This window comes from Camelus bactrianus, chromosome 4 (assembly GCF_048773025.1).
Source record: "Camelus bactrianus isolate YW-2024 breed Bactrian camel chromosome 4, ASM4877302v1, whole genome shotgun sequence".
NCBI lineage: Eukaryota > Metazoa > Chordata > Mammalia > Artiodactyla > Camelidae > Camelus > Camelus bactrianus.
In genome coordinates, this window is record NC_133542.1 from 36,319,463 (window position 1) to 36,326,875 (window position 7,413).

The 7,413-nt window shown below is 38.4% G+C and overlaps 1 non-coding gene across 1 annotated transcript; it reads left to right on the top strand.

Moving 5' to 3' along the window:
- Nucleotides 1–5,335: 5,335 nt before the first annotated feature.
- Nucleotides 5,336–5,408, top strand: TRNAK-CUU (transfer RNA lysine (anticodon CUU)). The gene has a single exon. It is a non-coding gene; the product is annotated as a tRNA-Lys (tRNA).
- The last annotated feature ends 2,005 nt before the right edge of the window (nucleotides 5,409–7,413 follow it).

Here is a 7,413-nt window from a genome sequence, read left to right on the forward strand (position 1 = left end):
CTCAAAAGACTAGGAATAGACTTACCAAATGACCCAGTAATCCTGCTCCTGGGCATATATCCAGAAGGAATCCTACTTCAAAAAGACACCTGCACCCCAATGTTCATAGCAGCACTATTTACAATAGCCAAGACATGGAAACAGCCTAAATGTCCATCAACAGATGACTGGATAAAGAAGATGTGGTATATTTATACAATGGAATACTATTCAGCCATAAAAAACAACAACATAACGCCATTTGCAGCAACACAGATGTTCCTGGAGAATGTCATTCTAAGTGAAGTAAGCCAGAAAGAGAAAGAAAAATACCATATGAGATTGCTCATGTGCGGAATAAAAAAAAAAAAAACCATAAGTAGAAAACAGAAACAAACTCATAGACATAGAATACAAACTTGTGGTTGCCAAGGGGGAGGTGGGTGGGAAGGGACAGACTGCGATTTCAAAATTTGTAGATACTGACAGGAATATGCAGAACAGATAAACAAGATTATACTGTATAGCATAGAGAAATATATACAAGGTCTTGTGGTGGCTCACAGTGAAAAAAAAATGTGACAATGAATATATGTATGTTCATGTATAACTGAAAAATTGTGCTCTATGCTGGATTTTGACACAACATTGTAAAATGACTACAACTTAATAAAAGAAAGTTAAAAAAATTATAGTTTCCTGGCTTTGCCCTTTCCATTCTCATTTCCTAAAGTATATACCTTCAAATATTGAAGTTGTTATTTGAAAATTAATTAACTCAGCCCCTACTGTGTTCATTTATGTTGCCCCTCCTCCATGTGTATGCATTATGCAGTGTCCCCCACATAAAGTATACCATGCTATTCAACAGCCAGTTAAAAAAATTGTTTGTAGCTCTTTTATGTATTTTGTTTTGTCGCCCAAAGACAGTATTTACTTGAAGAAATGGATGTACCTTACACTTTTTTCCTTCACATGTTAAGCACATAGTAGGTATTCAAAAAATATCCCATGATTACTGGCAGGGACACACTAAGCCTCTTATACTGTCTCTTTTCTTCTTACAGTATTCCTTGGTATTAAAATCTCATTCCTCCTATTTCCTATATCCAAGCAAATATTTACATGTAAACTAAGTGATCTTTGGATGTCCTGAAGCTGGCTTCTCATCATTAATAGGAGCTTCAGCCTTCTGACAGCCTGTGATTACATTTGTGTAACTCTTCATTCTCTTCTCACCCAGGTAAGAGTCAACTTTGCAAAGAGCAGAGTCCTTAAAAAGTTCTGAATAAGAGAGGAAAAACTTAATTTAAATAAGCATTATATACCTGGCAGCTGGGAAAAACAAAAGAGCCATAAACAGTTCATCAGGAAGCACCACGGTGTGTTAAATTATAGGTAATAAAATCATAGTGTCATGAAGAAAACCACTACACAGACTTTGAAATGACTTTTCTAAACTGCAAGAGTTGCATTAATTCTTATTTCCTGGTATTACACATGAGCATGACTGTATTTGGTAGAAAGCACATACTTCCTGCCAACTTCCTGTAGTTTTATGAGAAACATGGAAAATTTGATATCTTGGCAAAACAGAACTTGAGCTTTGAAGTACATCAATGTAAGGACACACACATTGCTGCATTTTCAAGGCTAAAGTGATGTCTGACATATTCTCTTAATCCTTTAAGAGCTAACCTCTTTGCAGAGAGCCTCAAACCTTGCTATACCCCAACTCTGGTAGTTGAGGGTGACTGTCACACAACTGGCATATTTTGGATATAAGATGGAATTTAGGGGCAGTTTCTGGCAATCAGATGGAGGAGTTTAGAAGAGGTGACTACATTTAAGAAGCTTTAGCTACCAGAGCAAGGAGAAAGAAATGGCTATTGGTTATCTTCAATGTAGAAATAGCCCTGAGTACCTAATAAGCTACAGTGCTGGATGCTATGGGAGAGAATTTTAGTCTTCAGATCTACAGCCTTTTCCCATCGTCTTTTCATGGGCAAATATTTTGAACTTGCTTCCATTTGCCGTACACATCTGGAAGACCATGCATTCCCTCACTCTCTTGCACCTGTTAACAATCTGCCATCACTCTAGTACAGTGGTTCTCATAGTATGGTTCCTCCACTAGTGACATCTGCATCAGCAGGAATCTGTTAGAAGTGGACATTTTCTGGCCTCACTGCAGAGCTACAAAATTAGAATCTTGGCGAGAGGTGGTCAGAAAGGAGGACTGACCAGCTGTCTGTGTTTTAACAAGGGCTTCCAATGTCAGAACCACTGTCCTCTTGGAGCTACTCCCTCAAAGTTCAGTGACCTTTGCTTCACCAAATCTAGTGGGCTCTCCTCAGACCTGATCCTTCTTTACCTAGGTACCATTGCAGATCACTGCTCGAGACTTCCCTCCCTTGTTTTCAGTGGTTTTGTATTAGCCTGACTGAGTCTTTTTACTTTACACCATTCCTTTATCTGTTTCATTGACTTATTCCCCCTGGAGTTTTCCACAGTTAAACAGTTAAACCCCACCTCCTTTCACTGTCTATCTTCTCCCGTGAGGATCTGATGCACTTTGATGGCCTCAGTTATTCATTTACATCACAGGACTTCTAAAACTTTGTTTTTGATCCAATCTTCTCTTCCTAGAGTCTCCCAGTTTACCTTTCTAATTGCTTGCATAGAAACACCATCTCTATGTTCCACTCTTAAATGGAATACATCAAAACCCAAACACCCAGTCCTCGCTACCCCTAAAGCTCTTTAGCTTTTCTGTTTCTCTCCCTAGAGTCTCAGACACGAAAGTGCAAAGACTCACTCATTCTTGTTTTTCAGTCACTCTATGACTTGATAACTTGCCAAGTCTTGCTGAGTCTATTTATATTATTTTCATTTCCAACAACTTCCCAGTAGACCCACCTTCTAGTCATCTTTCACTTGAGTTTTCCCTAGTCATTGCTACTAAGTTAATCTCAATGTTTGGATGGTATCATTATAAAGACATTCAATGATTCTCTAATACTTGCCACTACCTAACATATAAAATCCCCATTTATCAGCCTGACACATGAGATTATCTATTATATAACTCTAAAATTCCTTTCCAGGCTTAGTTCATGCTATTCCCTATTATAGTCTAGCCAAGCTAGGAGACTCTCCATTGGAGAGTCTCTGGGCTTTATTATTATTTTTAATATTTCTATAATTTTTTTTAATGCTTTCACCCAACCTGGAATATATCATCTCAGTTCTCCTCCATGTCTCCTTCTTAGGTGGCTCTCCCCTAGACATTCTCTTCCCTCTTTTTTTTTTTTTTTTACCTCCTTTATACCTTTCACACGGCAGGTGACATACCTACAAGTTATAATGCTGTGTACAATGGCTTTTCTCCTTGGCTAGATTGTAAACTCCTTGAAGACAGGTACTAAACTGGTCGCTTAAGTTTTTTTTTCCACACCTGAGTATCTGAGTACCTAGTGCTATTTATGCTTAATAAATAATTTTGTACTCAACAAATAAATTCTGCCTAAAGTTTGCTGATGAGATAATTGATGGGCCTTATAAAAGAAACGGTCAAAGAGGAGAGTAGAGGGACAGATGGGACATAAAGTAAGCAGACAAGAAGTTTTATGATTTGGAGAAACAAAGACTAGAATTTCCTTGAGCAGAGATTGAAGGAAGTGATATGGGTTTGTTTTCAGTTGTGAAGAGTTCTAAGCGCAGACTAAGGGACATTTAGGAAGAATACCTGACAGGGTTGCTTCCCACAGAATTTAGCATCATGCACATTAGTTCTGAGTAAAATGAATAGCTGCTAGCTCATAAAATGGGGGTTCTATGGTCAAATACTTGGAGAAAAATCTAACAAATGAAAATGAAAATGATTCTTTATTGTACCACTTCTTAATCTTTCATTTACTAACATGACTTTCCAGGAGGATCTGCAGTGATATTTCCCACACTTATATTTTATCACAGAGGATCTTGTAGGAACAGCAATTCTCTTCTTTTCTTTTACTTCCTTTTTTCTTGGGGGGATGGGTAATTAGGTTGGTTGGTTGGTGTATGTATGTATGTATTTAAATATTTTAACATAGGTACTAGGGATTGAACCCAGGACCTCATGCATGCTAAGCATGTGCTCTACCACTTGAGCTACACTCTCCCCACTGGAACAGCATTCCTAAGGAAACTCATGTTTGGAAACACTATTTGACTGACCCTCTGCAACTTGATAATTTTGTGAGCTTTTAAATAAACTGAAGACAATTTTAATAGTCAGTCCCTTAGAAATGGAAAAAAAATTAATTAGCTGGTCTATAGAATGGAAAAAAAGGAGCACATCAATTTCAAACATCCAAATATTGTTATCTGCTTCACAGTTCCTCTACTAAGAGGATTTCTCAGGCTATCAGTTATTTCTTGCCTGTTTTCGGCTCTATCCTCCACCGTCAACCAGCCCTCTTCCCTTTTCCCACTTTGTGAAACATGTTTTTTTTCTGGAGAGATTTTCTTAGCAATCCAAGGAAAGTTGGAAAAAGAAAATTAACTATACATATAACTCTCAGGCCCTTATAATTTAAAATACATCTACCATGACTTGAAAGTCTTGCTAAAGCCAAATATATACTGAATAGATACTTGCTTGGGGGCACAGAATAAGAAACTGATCATAATGGAATAGAGTTAATATTCTATCTGGTCTTTGGAATTTCATAGTTGTGGTCCATGTTTTTTCTAAATGCCATGACATTTACTTAAGAAATGGCCAAAATAATACTTTAAATTAATAAGCACCAAATACCATATGACTTTCACACATATGCCAAAATAGGCTTACCCTTGTAATCCTTAAGAACCGACCCTCATAGTATTTTGAAGGCCAAATGCGAGCTGCACTTGTGTTTTAGGAAGAGGAATTCCTCAAAACTATTCTTTCAGGGAAAGAAAAGTGTGTATGTGTGTGTAAAATCAATGTGATAAAATGCTTTTCCAACAGATGAAGCGGGTCCCAAATTAACTGAGATAACAGTTCATATGTGGATATCTTCTGGCAATTTAGAATCAAGATCATTAGATTAACAAAAATTACTATGTACTGATTATGTAGATGTATAAATATGGTATACTCTTTTTATCACTCATGGACTTTCAATTATTTTTATATTATCCCAGTTTTTGTTTTTCTTCTAAATATTCAAATGCTCCAGGCTGAACTGATCAAGTAAAAACATTAATAATTTTCTCCCTAAAAAAAAAAATAATAAAATAAGTAATTTTCTCCCTAAAAATCTTATGGTATATTTTACTTGAATGTCCCAGAATCAGGATCCATGGTTAAGAATCTAGGCAAGCAGCCTGGCTAGCTCAGTCGGTAGAGCATGGGACTCTTAACCCCAGGGTTATGGGTTCGAGCCCCACGTTGGGTGGCTTGAGTAATTCTCCGTTTACAAAAAAAAAAAGAATCTAGGCAGAGCACAAATAAATGTTGAAAAGAATTCAATCAATAGGCTGATTTTATGCAGGGATTGAAATCTTCTGGTACAAAGGCAGCTGTCTAAAACTAGCAACTTTTGGCTGTCCCTCTAGGTAAGATAAACATATTGCTCATCTGATTATTTCACTTGAAGAGTATCTGGGGAAGACAGGACTGGTCTGCTGGTTCACCATATGCAAACACTCATTCATTCATGATCAGTGGAAGCTGGCAAAGTCTAAATCTGTCCCACAGAAAAACTACACTACTACAAGTTTATACATATACCATCACCAGAAAAAATCATTGCCTTCAAAATGCAAACCTCTTGGCTGCATCCCTCCAGAACAAAAGTGTGTTAAGGGCAAAGAATCTGACTCTCATTCACCAATGATTCACTTTGTAGGGTGCCTGGCACATGTGCTAAGTAAGTCTTTGTCGAATGAATGAGTGATTCCATTTTTTCTACTCTTGTCATATCATTATTTGACTCTAGTATAGATATTTAACCTAGAATGTTATTGACACTTTTTTTAAAAAAGGTGAGGAGTAGTATTTTCATTACCCCATCTGCAACACAACCTAGATTGGAGTTCTGCTCAGAATAGGTGCTCAATATATTTCTTAAATAAAAGGATGGCTAAAACTATGTTTTAACTTTTTAAAGCATTTAGTTACTGAATTGCCTATCTCATTTTATGCCGAAGAACAAAGTAACTACTCTAGTCTCAACTGCCCAAAAGGTCAGCTCTCACTTAGGGGCAAGCCTCCTGGCCTCAGATCCTTGTATCTTCAGTAACTCTTTACTCAGTAGCCATCCATGAAGTTCCCAGTCTCCCCAAGCAGGCATGCTGTGTGGTGTGAACTTTCAGCAACAATCCTGAGGTTCTCACCTACCACATAAACCAGGAGAATCCCCATTTGGCTCTGTTTCCTCTCCAGGTAATTTCTGGCTCCAGCCAGCAGAGAGAGCCTTGTCTTGCTCACCTTATTCAATTCTGTGATTTGAATCTACCGTGTTTGATGTGCAGGTCAGAGTCTGAGCCTGGCACTGGAACAGAGATGAAGGATTTCAGGCAATCACACCGAGGCGTGGAAACTGCAGGTGACTGAAAAGCAGTGTCCAATTTTTGAGATTGCTGCAGAGAGCACAAATCTCACTTTGATGCTGATGTGAGAGGAATGTCAAGATAGATTTCCATGGGGTATTAAATAACGGAAGGGACTGAAAATCTCTCATTGCTCATGTGAAGGAGATGTGTGATTTTTCATCAGGAGCTTGAGCTATGGCTCCATTCTGGCCCACGTTAGCCATTACGAGATGAAAGCAGATGAAATGATTCATTTCCATCAAATTCACATTGTTTAATGTTGTTTTATAAAATAAAATAGCTTTGTTGTGATTCTTCACTTCCAGGAAAATAACAAGGAATGAGTCTTCCCCCAGAGCAAGCTCAAGACCCTCATTTTCTTCACTTCATCTCTGCTGCACTAACATTTTTGGCGCCATTCTTGCTCATGTGTCACAATCATTAAAAGTGACCCGATCTCACTTATCTTTTTCATCCCAAGGCACACCCTGACTCCCTCTAAGGCTGTTCTGACCCGCCTTCATGACCTGATCTTCCTCCAGGCGCGTGGTTCCTGTCTTGCAGCCAATGAGAGCCACGTCAGCCAAAATGCTCAGTTAAGAGTTAAGTACTCATCTTTCAGGACATGAGAAAACGCAGGACAATAATGCTCTGGCATATTCACATCTGAAATGCACGTTTTAGTTCCTAAAAACATCATCTGATAATTGTGCAGAAACCAAATTAACCAACTCTAGCTTGATTCATCAGAGAAAAAGGGAAGGGTGGCCCCAAGGAGCCCAAGCCTGTGAGGAAGCGTACGTGTTGCCTGGGTCTGGGTCTAGGGGAGGAAGGGAGGAAGTGGCAAAGGAGGGGGTCTTCAAAGTG